This window comes from Emydura macquarii, unplaced genomic scaffold (genome assembly GCF_026122565.2).
Source record: "Emydura macquarii macquarii isolate MOO-44397 ecotype Brisbane River unplaced genomic scaffold, CSIRO-AGI_Emac_v2 contig_67, whole genome shotgun sequence".
In the NCBI taxonomy this organism is placed as follows: domain Eukaryota; kingdom Metazoa; phylum Chordata; order Testudines; family Chelidae; genus Emydura; species Emydura macquarii.
Window position 1 is genome coordinate 8,077,703 of NW_027130204.1, and position 15,164 is coordinate 8,092,866.

The 15,164-nt window shown below is 41.0% G+C and overlaps 1 protein-coding gene across 6 annotated transcripts in view; it reads left to right on the forward strand.

Moving 5' to 3' along the window:
* Nucleotides 1-7,959: 7,959 nt before the first annotated feature.
* KAT6B (lysine acetyltransferase 6B) overlaps nt 7,960-15,164 on the forward strand; it is a 177,739-nt gene continuing 170,534 nt past the window's right edge. For 3 of the 6 annotated variants that reach the window (XM_067539326.1, XM_067539275.1, XM_067539310.1), the window contains exons 1-2: nt 9,472-9,505; nt 14,360-14,439. The gene's annotated coding sequence lies outside the window, so the exon portion shown is untranslated. Of the gene's footprint in view, nt 7,978-8,273; nt 8,320-9,471; nt 9,506-9,606; nt 9,719-14,359; nt 14,440-15,164 lie in introns of those variants that run through there. The other 3 variants (XM_067539283.1, XM_067539302.1, XM_067539293.1) reach the window with 3 other exon arrangements.

Here is a 15,164-nt window from a genome sequence, read left to right on the forward strand (position 1 = left end):
CAGCTGAATATTTAAAGAGGATTACTTTATGTTTCCAGCACTGATAATTTACTTTAGTTTTATAGCAATTCTTAGCTCCTCTGGTCATTAACGCTTTCAAATACTTGAGGCAAATCAATCGATCAATTGATTGATCGATCCATCAGGTACCTTTCAAAAAATTCTTTTTCCTATACAAGAGGCATTTTAAAAATATAGCTCTCTTTTTATAACATTTCTTCAGCTTCAGCAGTGTAGTGTAGTGTAGACAGGCTGCTGACTGATGACACCATGCTGATTAGATCAGCTCTGGGCAGGTTAGAACACATGGTGCTTGAAATGGTCTGGGCAGTGGACTTCCCATCTATGCCAGCGCTCCCTGTGTAGCTAACATGGGTAGAGCTGAGATGGTGTTAGCAGCACTGGGAATTGGTTGAAAGATTCCCCTAGTGTAGACCAGGGGCATCCACAGCTAAAGCAATCAATGCATTTTAAATAAAACATTAAATATACAAATAACAATAAAGAAGTAAATATACTCAGTTAAAATCACAGCAGGAGACAGCAGCCATGATACTGTGTCTGGCTGAGCTCTGCATGGCACATTTTCACAAAACACAAAGGGGAGAGTTCACAAAGGAAGTGCTTCAGCTCCCAGAGTAACTTAGAGCAGACTCAGGCCTCCTCTAAACTGTGCTGGCCCGTAAAGCCCCCATGGGGTCATTTCGGTTTCCTCGTGTGGTAATGGGGATACAGCTAGTCAAAAAATGCAGGAGCGATGAGAGGGGAATGGAATTGATGAAAATGTGGTCGAAAATCCCTTCCCACACATTCTATTTTTCTTGACATTTGACCAAAAAACCCCCCAAAACTATTTGAAAAATCAAAATCTGGAAAATTTCACCTAGAAGTAACTGGGTGACAATATTTTATAGCTACCTCCCAGTGGGAGGTTGCGAAGTTTCTTTCATTAACCATTGGGATCCTCAGATTTAAGTTGCTTCAGAAGCTCAAAGTATCGTTATTTATTAAACCTGCCTATGCAGTTTCTCCCAGTGGCTCAGCTGGGGGTGAGGATGGTCTTGTTTTCACCTGGTGAGCTCAGCAAGGGGGTTGCTGAGGAGAGGTATATTCTCCCTCAACCTCTCCAGATGGATCTGGAGAAGATTGTGAATGTAAAGCCCATTAAAAGAGAAAGCAAGAGCGCTCCAGCAGCTTTGAGAGCACCGAAAAAGCTGCTGGGAAGCCATGAAAGGGATTTTATGTGAACTCTAAAGAGAATCCCATCCTCTCAAGAAGTGACAACTCAATATCCCCCAAGGGAACAGCAGGAGGGAAACCTGAACCTGTGGGCAAGTCAACCGATAACGATTGGAGAGTTAATTACTTTAACGCTAACAAAGACAAGCTGAGGTGTTCAAATGGTTCCTACACACACCACCCTCCTTCTCTTTCACCTAGACTAACAAAACCCAGCATGATTTGTGGATGAAGGGCCTGTACAGAGCCCTGATTACAGCTGCTTTCACTAGCTCTGAGAAAATAGATCTCTATTCATTTTCAGTGCCATCCTTCATCTCATCATCTGCCTTAACAAAGTATTATGATAAATATGTCTAAAAACACAAAGCTGTGCCAAGTTTGATGACACTGTCTGACACAGAGAGCTGGAATTTAAAAGCCCAGCCTTTCCTCTTGGGATTAGATGGGAAAATACTACTTTTGCACCCAGCAGTCAAACTCCATCTGCCGTATACATACATTTTACGGGGGCAGGGGGAATCCCTTAAAACCAATATAAATATGATAAATCTTACTGCAGATTGCAAAACCGGAGGCTAGTGTTTTTTCTTTATCAGAAGTGTTTTGTGTCACACTTTATATTACAGGTCCATTTATAAAGGGTTAATAAATGATTAACAGATGTTGCAGACATGAGCAATATGTGTTATAGAGGTTTATAAGCACATATGTAGAAGATGTTATAGATGATTATGAGCCAAGGTTATAAGCAATCTATTGACCTGTTGGACGCATAACAATTGATTAGCCATTTGTTAAAACATCTATTAATCCCTTATTAACCCTTTATTAACTATTTATAAAAAGATTCTGTTAAAATGACTCTGAGCTTGATTTGGTTATGGATTGCGCAGGGCTTTGGGATAGTGTGCATAAGAAGGCACTATATAATATAAACCCCACATTTTATTCTTCTGCTTTGTTTTAGGGAATTTTTGTTTGTTTACTTGTTTGTTTTGTGGGAGGCCTGTTTCTTAAAAAGCCTGGAAATCCATTCCTTCTAATGAGGTATATCTGCCTTGAACTGTAGTTATTATGGCAAAAGAATAAGGCCCTTGAAAGGTGTCAAAATGTGTATTTACAAGCAAGTGGTTTTGCTCTCCTTGTCTAGCATGTTATTTGCTAACTGGAAATGGAAAGTTGTGTTCTCTAAGGCAGTGGTTCCCAACCTTCTTGAGTGTGCAAGCCCCTTTTCAACCTCCAAATATTTCACGGACCACCATGTGCTACTAGTTTTATTTGAAATTATACTTTTCCTTGGTGAGGATGTTGTTATTTTTCTTTTCTGCGGACTTCCTGTTGTGGCGTTGCGGACCACCAGGGTTTTGTGGACCACAGGTTGGGAACCACTGCTCTAAGGGTATGTCTATACTGCAATCACATACCCATGGCTAGCCCATGCCAGCTGACTCGGGATTGCAGGGTATAGGCTACAGGGCAATAAAATTGCAGTGTATTATGTTCAGGCTCTGGCTAGGAGGTCTCCAAGGTCCCAGAGCCCGGGCTCCAGCCTGAGCCTGAATGTCTACACTGCAATTTTATAGCCCGGTAGCCTGAGCCCCACAAGTCAAAGTCAGCTGCCATAAGCCAGCCCTGGGTCTTTTATTGCAGTGTAGACATACCTTAAGGGGTTGGAACAGGAGACTAACTGTCAGAATGGCTGGGTTCTAGTCCCAGCTCTGGCACTCACTGCAAGCCACGCTACTCTGTGCCTCAGTTTCCCCATCTGTAAAACATGGATAATAATATGCACTCATCTAAGAGGGCTGTTGTGAGGCTTAATTAATTAATGTTTGTAAATGCAATTTTTGGATTAAATATGTTACAGAAGTGTGATTTATTATTAAAATTCACTTTGTCCCAATAGGATGGCAATTGATTCAGCACAAACATTGTTATTCTCATATTATAGAATCACATCAATTATAATTCTTGAGCTAAGGCTATGTCAGCATTTCTCCTGTAAACCCTTAATCTGAGGGATTTAGAAACAAAACAAAACAACTAAATGAGGTATCAGCAGGTGATTATTTTATATCATCATCTAATTACTTTAAGTATAATGGCTGAGGTAGCTGATGTTGAATAGTGAGTCCTGCACATGCCTAGAAAATACTTTCATAAATATTTCACTATGCATATTTATTATAATTTATAAATTACTTGTGCGAAGTGAGACCTAAAGGCTGGGATCGGGGTTCCATTACACTATAGTACATATAATAAAACATACCATATATTCTCATACATAAGACAAGAAATATAAAATCCATATTCAAAGGGATTAGCTCACCTATATGGATCACTCTTTCAGATTCAATTACAATGCAAGTAACAAGCTGCAGAAGAGAGATGAAGAAGGGATGAGTTATTCCAGGCCAGAAAGAAACCTATGTGAGAGCTCAATGCCACAGTGAGAGCCACAGCCTAGCTGCTGAGTTCGGGCACTGAAGCAGACTAGAAAAAGAGATGAAGCTAGAGAATCTGTGTACCTGACAGATCAATGGAGACCCATTCACAAGACTCCTGGACGGAAAGGTAATTTACTGAGCTCTTACAACCCCCTTTATCCCCAAGGCCACTATAGCCAGTGTTCTGAGGCAGGGAGAGGAGAGTTTCTGGTGGAATTTGTTTATATGTGTATAATAAATCTTGGGTGACATGGTGGCTGAATTTAAGTCAATGGGACTTTTGCCATTTACTTTAGTGGGTTCAGGATTTTACCCCTTAACAGCTTCAGAAGAGATAAATTGGGGTCTATCGTTAAAATGTCAACTTTTTTTTTCTAAATACATATAAAAAATAATGGACAATAATGACTCCAAGGAAGGGAAACTCATTAGGTGAAGGACATGCATTTTGAAAACGGATGGTCTGTGTATTTAGATGATAGAGATCTCACATTTCAGACCCGCTGCTAATTTGTTAGCCCTCCACTGATGCTTGTTTGTTTGACACAAATAAGGTGAGGAGGTTTATAAAGAAGGTTGAAACTTCAGCTTCATCTTGTTTTTCTGATTCTCTGAGCCCTGTTACACAAATGTTGCCCAATCCATCCCTGTGTAACCCCACTGATCTTAATGGAGTTACACCCCAGATTAAGGTCCTGATCCTACTTACATATGGGAATAACTTTACACACAGGAGCAGACCGACTGACTTCAAACATTTTCAGGATCAGGCCCAAATTTATTATTATTTTTGGTATAATGCCCAAAGTGTGCTTCACAGACAGATATGAACACAAGTATTGTAGCACTTCATGTTAAGCACTGATCTCCAACTTCTGTTATATTATGGTTATAAGGATAATATCTCAGCCTGAAGGGCCTGATTGTCAGAAGTGCTGAGCATCCACAACTCCACTGAAATATGTGGCAGCTGAGAGGGCTAAGCACTTCTGACCATCATGCCCTACACCCTTGTTTGCACTGACTTGTGTCCCAAAGTGGGCAGTGTGTCTGCATTTCTGCAGTAACCCTAAAGACATACAGTACTTATAACATGTAGATATGTGTAAACAATTGTGTCTAACAGTACAAATGTGAAATTTCACCTTATTTTCTTACAGAAAAACAAAAGTATTAGGATTATCAGAGGCATGATTAAGGGAAAGAAACTGACAGGGTACGGTGAACCGGACCATAATATTTCCTTGTAGATGCAAGTGCAATGGTATGCTTCTGATCTTGGAAAGTATTTATTAGAGGCCCTCTTGTAAGTAGAGGGAATAATATAGTACAAATTTCCCTAAGGTGTCTAGACATCTCTCAGTGCTTAGGAGCATTATCTGGTATTGTAACTCATCATTATTGTTAATAGTTATAAGTCAAAGGGTGGGATAATATCTTTTATTGGACTAACTTTTGTGGGTGAAAGAGACAAGCTTTCAAGCTCTTCTCCTCTCTGGAACTCAAAAGCTTGTCTCTTTCACCCACAGAAGTTGGTCCAATAAAAGATATTATCCCATCTACCTTGTCTCTCTCATATCCTGGGACCAACAGCAGCAACAACTACACAGTAAATAGCAGTTGTAAGCATGTAAATCCCACACAGTTAGATGGGTAAAAACATTTATTTGCTTTTACTGGCTTCTGTCACATTCTTAATGTCCTTGGAGTTTGTGTATATACATTTAAATTTTTTTGTTTTAATTAAGATATGGTTTGCTTTGATTATAGAAATATATAAATTATATATATTGCTTTGAAATAAAGTATAACACAGGGATCCCATATTTAGCTCACAGACTAAAATACATCTGGGTGGAAAAAAATTACATGAAAAATAACAAGACAGTAAACACACTAAGTTAGGCCCCAACCCTTCCAACACTTACGAACCATGTGAATCATACTCATGTACATAAAGTTAGGAACATGAATAAACATTCGCAGAATCTGAGGCCTTTAGGAACTTCTGACCAATTAAAGATTCCTGGAGATGGATATTTTTATTAAATAGTTTTGAACGCTAAAAAACTAGAACAGAACATTGAATGGTCTAGCAGCCTGTAAAATTTCCTTTTAGATAAGCCCTTTTACATAGAGAAGAATTTGTGGTGAGGTGGGAGTTGGATGGAGGAATATCTGAAAAAAATAACTTTTATTATTTCTAGCAGTCCTGTAATTTATGTCTTGAATACCCTTTTAAATCCAAATGGCCAAACACATTGTCAAGTTTTCCACAGAGTTTTGTTTCCTGGACTGAGACATCTCCTGCCAACTTTCAGTCTCAAGAGATTTTTTCCCCCTCTTTTACCACCAACCAAGCTGTAAACCTCCCATAAAAAGGGGTTTCCAACAGAAATGTTGACACAACATTCTGAACAGTATTGCAAATATGATGCTGTGCTACAGCCCTTGTCATCATGATTTATATTATTTCCCAATAATTTTAAAACAATTTTTAAAACATCACCAATCCTGCATACTACATGAATGTGGTGCATGCTGAAAGCAAGATTCTCCAACAAATGCTAGATCAACATACAATTTCCACAATGTGTTTATAATATTGCACTTAGGTAGATAAAACATTAACGAAAAATCCTCACTCAACAGATGTGTTTTTCCATAGATATAGACTGGAATAAAATTTTCACCCAGTGGCTTTCTGTGAATAGCCCACTCAATTTTACAGGGTTCTAAAACATCACAAAGCTTAATACACAATTTGAAATGACTGACATTTGGAAATAGTTGTAATAAATCTTAACATTTAGCATTAATATGGAAGTCTAGATCCCCTGCTGGTCTACACAAAATATGTGATGAGCATCTACTCTTTGGGAAAGACCTTCTTGATTTATAGGAGCAGGTCATTTCCCATCTACCCTCTTAAGGCAGAGGTCCCTTTATTTTCTTTTTTTCCTCTGAGGTACCTGTATACAACCAGAGCTAAACTTCACAAAACTTGGAGGCTGTGTGGTTACAGAGGGACCTGTGGGCAGCATTTCACCCACAATGTGTGGAAAAGGAAGTCAATGGGCCTAATCGTGAGTAATATTAAGCATGTATGTGTTTGCAGGATCAAATTCCAAATTGGGTGTCTGAAACAGGGAGGATCTTTTTGAAAACATGCTGGAGTAAGTTACCTTTCACCCTATCACATGCTATCACAGCAGGCAACATTCTATTTTATTAGACTACGGTGAAGTGTGATGTTTGCTAACCATAGCTGAGCAAACATCTGAAGGTATGAAAGCTTTGACCTGATGTCTGGCTCTTGGCAATGTCACTCAATAATGAAGCATAATAAAGGGCGATGGGAAACATGACCCAACACAGGGTCCCGTAACCCCAATACACCTAGAAATCAGGACACTCTGTCCCCTAAAATAAGTCCTTATACTAACCTCACCAGATAAACATCAGATTTGAGAGGAGGGAAATATCCAGTTTGCTCATCCTCTTTCTGTCCCATGGGTAATTATGATTGCCTCTAATACATACCTACCCAGAGTGAGGAAAGTGGGGTGCAGGAGACTTACGGATTGAAGCAATTTTTAAAGCATTTTCTGATGGATTTTGCAGTTTCTGTGTGGTTTTTTCTATTGAAACATTTAAAATCTCCCCATATATATATATATATATATATATATATATATATATACACACATTTCCCCCCTCATTCAAATGATCTCAGCAGCTTGAGAGCCAATGCAGAATGCTTTAAAATCACCAAAGTGGTTTATGATACCCATGTTCCACAACCCACTCCAACCAAAAAACCCCGAACCTAGCCCTTCTTATACCTTGCATGTAACCCAGACCTAACCAGATTGGTAGGGATGATTAGAAACAAACAACCCCTTCAACCTTCCCCAATTTTTTTCCTCTTATTTTGAAAAAGCTCGATTTCCTACTTTCCAGCAGCAGACAGAAAAGTGGGGAGGGACCTCATCTGTCACAGCCTATGCAGATTAACCTTTCAATTAGCTGTTATCAGGTTCTGTGTTTTAGCACCAGTCCTCCCAATCTGCGTCCATTTAGCATCATGAAGGTTTGAGGATTAGGGTGGGTTTTTTAAAAAAATAATAGTAATTATTTGTTCTAATGTTTTTCCTTTGCTTCCCCACATCCTGATGTGAACGTTTGCAACCCATTTTTGCGTGTCTGATTTCTCTCCCACCCCTCTTTTTGTGTGTGTGTGCATGTGAGAAGAGGAGCCCCACAGAGGAGGAGGGGAAACAAGGTATTCTCTATATATTATTCTATTTTTTTGCAAAGGGGTTTAGAAAAGGTAACTGATGTAATCAATCCGTTAGCTTGGGATTCCCCCTCCCCTGGTCTATCTCTCCTGGCTGCGTCTCCTCTCCTCACTGTGTATTTGTGAGGGGGAGGTTGTGTTGTTGTTGTGTTCATGGCTCTGGAGTCTGGTTGCAGCCAGGAGAGAGAGAGAGAGAGAGAGAGAGAGCCGCGTTCGCGTCGCGTTTCAGGGGCAGCACATTCCGCAGGAAGGAACCGCTGCTGCAGAAACACACACAGCCAGAGAAAGGAGGTCATTGCAAGCCAAGGGGGGAAACCTGCACCAGAGGTTAGACTCATAGGAGTTTATGTGGGGGGATAACAGGGAGCATGCGGTGGTTTTTGTTTTGCATTAGGTGACAGGCTGCAATTTACCATAATAACCCCCTTTCCCTCCTCTATCTCTGTGCAGGGGGCTCGTCGCTAAACTGGGTACTCCCCCCCCCTTTTTGCATTGGAGGCTGATGCACGTGTTTGCAGGCACTTGTGCTCGGTAAAGCAAAGCATTGCAGCGTCCCTGTGCATTTTGCAGAGGAGGGGATGGTTGGGTTGGGTGGGGGAGGGCGGCAAGGGGTGGCTGGCTTTTTTGTGTGTTGCATGCGCCCATCCTGTACTGCTAGCATGCAATTGTTCTTTAGCAGAAGGGGTGACAGTGAAGTCCTTGCGTTTTGCATGGGGAAAGTTGCAGGGACCTGCATGTGGCGTTGGAGCTGGGAGTCATTGTCCCCCTCACCCCCTCCATGCTGCGGGGCGGGCTGCATCTGTGTGAACGCTAAGCCGCCGCGAGTGCCAGGCATCTTATGCTGCAGGGTCCGTCTCGCCCGCCCATACGAGTGGCACGATCCGCGGCACGCCCATGAAGCTCAATATTTAACGCTGTGTATTAGTGTGTGTTGCGCGCCCGCCCTGTAGCACTGGCTCGGCGGCCGTCGCTGTCTTTTACCAGCGCGCTCACCTCTCGAACAAACTTCAGGAGCCGGGGGGGGGAGGAGGAAGAGGAGAAAGGGGTGGGAAGCAGGCGAGATTGACGGCTGCCGCAGTCAATAGAAGGGCAGGGCTGCGAAACTCTTGGCCTCCAACTAGTAATCGGCCGCCAATCGGTAGAGTTCAAGGCTGGGTCTGGGGCTAACCCGGTCCCCGCGGGTGTTTGGCCGCGTTGCCCCCCCTTGACAGCTAGGCGGGGTTCCTCGTGGATGGCGGGGGGCGTGCCCCATGATTGGCACTCCCCGCCTTCCAATGGGGAGCCTGGCTGGCTGCTGGGCGGGCTGCGCCGCCCTTATGGGCGGGTGATGGACAGCGAGGAGCGGCCAATGAGCTGTGCGCGGCGCGGCCCAATGCCGGACGGCTGTGGGCGGGCCGCGGGGGGGGGTAGGTAAGGTTTTAATGAGACTCCATTGGGCTGTAATCAGTGTCATGTCGGATTCACGTTAACTACAACAGGGTGAAACAAAATGGCGGCGGCGGCGGCGGCTTAGGTGAGCCCAGCAGCAGCAGCAGGGGGAGCAGCAGCAGCAGCAGCAGCAGCAGCAGCATTAGCTGGGGGCGGGGGGAGCCAGCCGCTGCAGAGGCAGCAGCCTCAGCCTAGCAGCAGCAGGGGGAAGAGCCAGCAGCAGGGGGAGCAGCAGCAGCAGCAGCAGCAGCGGCACCTGGAGGTTGCTCCTCCCCCTCTCAGCCTGATCCCAGCAGAGGTGAGTGGTACCCTGAGAGGGGGAGGGGAGAGCGGTCCCCACAGCATCCCTCCCCCAGGGGCTGGGCGGGGATGGCATCGCTCTCTCGCGCTCTGTCTCTCTCTCTCACTCACACACATACACCACCCCACCCCACCTCATGTGGGGCCAGCTGCACAGTGATGCTGCCCTCCCCACCCATCGGGTCCTGCAGCCAAAAGGTGCAGTAGAAGGTTTGTGCATAAAAATGGGGAGGCAGGGAGGATTTAAAAAAAAATAAAATGACTCGCCCCCTTCAATAAAATCATCCCCCTGGTGCTAGCAACTGCGACTTGCCAAATAAATCCTCTCTTCCCCTCCCCTCCAGGTTGCATAAATATTGTGAATTTCAAAATAAATGTGCCCCCCCCCATGCTGCTTTGAAAATACTTTAAAAACACGTAGCTGATCCCCTCAAAACTTGCTGCTTCAGTCACTAAGAATTACAAATAACCTCCCCAAAAAACTTTGTCTTAAATTCCACCCCCCCTCCCCAGACCCTCCAAAATAAATCTCCAACAAAAGCATCCACCCCAATACTAACCAAGAGTCAAAATATCCTTGCCTTGCAGTTGCTGATGACTTCCAATTTCTGTCACAGTAGTAGCACATTCAGTGCTTTAAAAATATTCAGGGGGGAAAGGTGAGAAAGACAAATGTTTAGTTTCGTTGCTGTCATGTTGTGGTGGTGCTGCTTGCTGCTGCTGCTAGTTGCTGTCATGTTGTTGCTGTTTTAGTGTGTGATCTTAAACTGGTTTGTGGGGCATTCCAGTGTACAAATACTTAATCAGATCCTGGTTTACACATGCTGCTGCTCTCCAAGAAATTAAATAATCCCTTCATCTGTTCCTTGCAGCTAAAGTTGCTAGTGCCTCTACCTTTGCAGTCAGCAATGATTTAGACAGGTTCTAATTCATTCACTTGCCATAACTAAAGGTATATACTGTGTGAGGAGAAAGGAAAATCACTGGCTCCATGATCTGAATAATTCTAATTTAAAGAGTGTCTTATTCACTGGGAGTCCCTGTCTGATTTTTCTCTTTGGTTGTATTTATTTTGAGAAGGAAACTAATGTCTTGAATCTTTAATTGAGGGTATAGTAAGGAAGAATTAGAATTGATGGGCTGCATAATTCTAAATAATGGGCTGCATGAAAGGAGTGTGGTGTGGTCAAGAGAGTTTGTTTAATGCAATGGCAGTTCTCTCTTCTTTCACCACCTCCTGCTGCAATCCTTACCTGACCCTGATGCTGCAGCAGAGAGCTGGCCTGCTGCTGCTCCTGCTGTCTGTGAACAGAGCAGGTAGGAAGGGGCTGAATGAATTGGTACTTTACAGGTCACCAGCTGGTTGCACAATTAGCTGTCTTTTCTGTTCTAATTCTTTCCCACACCCCCAAAGGTATTGTGGAATAGTATTTAAAAATGTTATTTATGCATAATGTTTAATGCAACTGAAGATAACTTTGAGCTCTTAAATTTTTTTTTCAGATTTCTATGTGATTAGCTTGTTGTTTTCCTTATTAAAAAGAACAACTAAATTAAAACTTATTTTCCTCTAAGCAAATAGCTTTTTTTTCCTGAAACTGGAATTGTTTCTTAATGATCCAGATACTAGTTGAGTCTAAAGGAAGATGTCATTACAGGATTATAGGATTAGTGACTACACTCAAGAATGACATGTTCAGTCAAGTTATTCTTTAATTAGCACCAGCCCTGAGTAGAGATGTTTTTATAACTGGGTTGCTTAGCTTCATGCTAAACATTATGATTTTGCAACTTTTTTGGATCTAGGCTAGTTTATGACTTAAACAGTAGGCCTACCATTGAACAGGGATGTATTTTCTTATACTGCAAAGCTTTCCAGACCTCCTGTATCTGCATGCTCTGTATTAATGTCTCTATGTTAACAAAATGTAGCCAAAGGATTACTGACTCCTAACCACTTGGCTGCTAAAATGGTGCATTTTAAAAGTGATCAAAGTTGCTATGACTTTCAAATCAAGCCATAATTGAGCATTTGAGACACTGAAACCATAAAACACAGTGTGAGGCAGCTAAACCCACTAAGTTAAAGCCTACCAGCAAGATACTTGGAACTGGTCCCTCCCAATTTAAGATTATGGTGGTGAAAGTAATCCTTGATTTGCTGGAGCTTATGAAAGTATTAATAGAATATTACTTAATGGTAATGTCTACTGAATTATTTTTGGAAGATTAATGTGGACACCAAGAATATTGTAAACTAGTAAAGAACACTATTATATATAATCAAATGAAATAGTCAACAAACTTTTGGCCAGATAAAATTTGCACTTTTGATTTTTTAAATATGTGTGTGACTTTGATCTAGATTTAGCAGTGTTAGAGTGACATAGTTCACAAAATTAGAAATAGTAGTTTTATTTAGAAGCTTGCAGTATTCACTTGTATAATTTTATATACAACTTTGAAAACACTCTTGGACTCACATTTTGCTGAGTGTGTTCTGGGGGAGTGAATCTGAAAGACCATATCTGATTTTAGTTGTCTTAGACTTGGCACAATAACTGTGACCAGTGTTTTCAGGTTTCTGAAAATTTGTAATAAATTTATTTTTAAGTTAAAACTTCTACAAAGTAAGGCAAGCTAGACACAGAAGCACTGAACTTGGCTATGTTCTGGGGAGAATGGTTTGCTATTAAGTATTTCATTTACAGTAGACTTTTTTGGTGCCCATTGTGAAGGCACCTGGGTGCTTTTGCCTCATTAAATACACTCCATGACAAAGCAATGGAATAACAAACTCATTATATGTGAACTTTTTTAAAAAAAGTCATTAAAAAACCTGACAGCACAAGTATTGCACTGTGCCTTGAAGCTTAACAAATCCGGGCTCTGGTGGACCTCTGGAAGGAGCAAAGTTCAGTTTTTGCTTCTCCATTTGAGAATAATTTGCCATATGCAGTGGAAATTCTCCTCTACTTTTGGTGATACACTCCACCAGTATTGATTTAGTAGGTGCTAGCATACAGGAGGTTGTATATGACGCAGAGGGAATTTAAAGTAAACAGGTAAAAATGTGACTCTGCTGCTCACTGCAAGAGTTTCGTAGCAGTGTACAGTCAGAATTAGCAGTAGCCTATAGCTTACATACACCTCTGCTATGGCCATTGGCTAATAAAAATTCCTGTAACCCACAGGTTATAGCATTTATATTGATATGCTTCATCAGTATCCTTGGAGCTTGGAACAGACCCTATACTGTGTGGTTTGGAGCTTAATGGAAGTGATGTGGTTATTCATATGAAGTTAATAAACAGTATAAACTTGAATAAGTTTAAAATGTGGCAAATTTGTATGACTTAGCAATTATGGTTTTAAGGGCTTAATTGAGGCACTGATTTTTATCTCCATGAAAATCTATGGTAAAGTCACGCAACTAATTAACTTTCTCGGTTTTTTTGTTTTTAAAGAAATTTAGCTGTATACGAATCTCTTGCCACTGCAAGGAATTCCCCCAAGATTCTGTCTCAGGATATGGGCAAGCCCTATAAAATGGTGTAACTTCTAAGGTATATTTAGTTTTCTTTTTTAGATAGTTTCCAGGGTTCAGAATGCCTCAGAAATTCAAGTGTGGGCTGTTTTCAGCCTAAAGCTCTCTCCCTATTTGAGCATTGCAACTATGCCTGAAATGGTATTCACCCACAGTTTTCATCCATATACTACTTGGTTCCAAAATGAAATTGTGCTAGAATCTTTCTCGGGTGGTCAACCAGAGCATGACTCCCACTATTAAGTTTAAGATTGACTGTCTGTCCACAATCGAATATTAGTTTATGTTTAAACCCTTTTAGCTACAGCAATCTGAAAACTGCTCTGAAATGTGCGAAACAGTTTTCAAACAGTGGTTAGTAGTGTGGCTTGTATGCCAGTATGAACTTGTATTAAGATGTGAAAGGGTGGGGCTACCTTTTCACTAGCCAGTCTGTTTAGCTCAAAAAGCTTCAGTATAGGAGCAAGTGCAATATCCAAATCCTATATTTTTTTATTTAGAATGTCTTTTTTTTTTTTTTTTCCTGGCTTCCTGTTGAATTTCTGTGTTTGTGATCCCCAAATTGCTTAAGCCCAATCAAACCTAAAGGATGACACATTCATTAAAAACTGACTTACTGATCTCCTGCTTAGGTCTAGAACCATTTAAATTCATCAGTAACTGACTGCACTTCCACTATTTAATCCTGCTAGGCAGTAGCATGTGAGACCTGATCTGGAGTTTAAACTTAAAGGAAGAAGAAAAATATAGGACCCAACACTTGCCAATTTGCAGTTGTCCTCTTCAGATATACTTACAACCTTCTCGGAACATGAGAATAGTTCTGACTACTAAATAAGTGTGACTTGTGGAATTGCAATTCTAATTTTCTGGTAATATAATATGCCATATACTCAATTCTCACTTGTATTGTAGTTCAAGAATCTTTTTATATAAAAGAGCAAGGTGAGCTCATTATTATTGGATAGACAGATCTGATTGCAAAAGCCACTTTTTTACAGGAGATATTAATATTGTCTTAGCACTTCATATTGTTGAGTCATTGTGTGCTGCCTTAACAGCTGACACATACGTACATTTGTTTAAATTTAGATGTTTTTAAAAGAACTGGAGAATCTTCTACTTTTCAAGAGAACAATCAGTCTAAATGCTGAGGAGTTCCATTCCATGTGGTATTATTTATTATTTTCTGCTTTATCTCTTATTGAAGTAATAACTCTATCAACTGGTTTTTGTTGCTTGAAGTTGGCATATAAAAGGGCATGTCTTCAAAACTGGTCGGTCATCTTCTAAAAAAAAAAAAAAAAAAGTTTTTAAGATGAGAAGATTACTTTATCACTGGTGAGTTCTTGTCTGTCTCAAAAAGTGTATTTTCATTTTAGTGTATGAGAATATTTATTTGCTTAACATCTTGTGCCACAGAATGAGTGCACACCTGACCAAGAAACTATTTATGGTATTGAAAACTTCAGCTAACTTCGGAGGCCATGTAATCACTCATTTATTACAAGAAACTGGAGGAAATTTGTGTCTTGAGACAAATGCCACAGATAAATGGCTCATGGTACACTTAAGTCAGATGTGTTACGTACCTTCCTACTGAAAATAGGAATTATAAATGTAATTACGTTATGCCTGTGTTAGACACGTCCTGTCACTCCATTGGCAAAGTTGCTCCCTCCTAAGACACTCTGATGTTACTGGCACAGATAAGCCTGTGTTTTCAGCCCCAGAGGTGGTGGTATTTCTGTGGTGTATGATTATCCTTGTACATACTATGGCATTTTGATACTTGTTTTGGGCACGATCTCGGTAACATAGTGTTCACGTTGTTTTGTGGTTCTTATGATTAAACAATATATAAACTCATTAAACAAAACAGGTCACTTTTAATTTC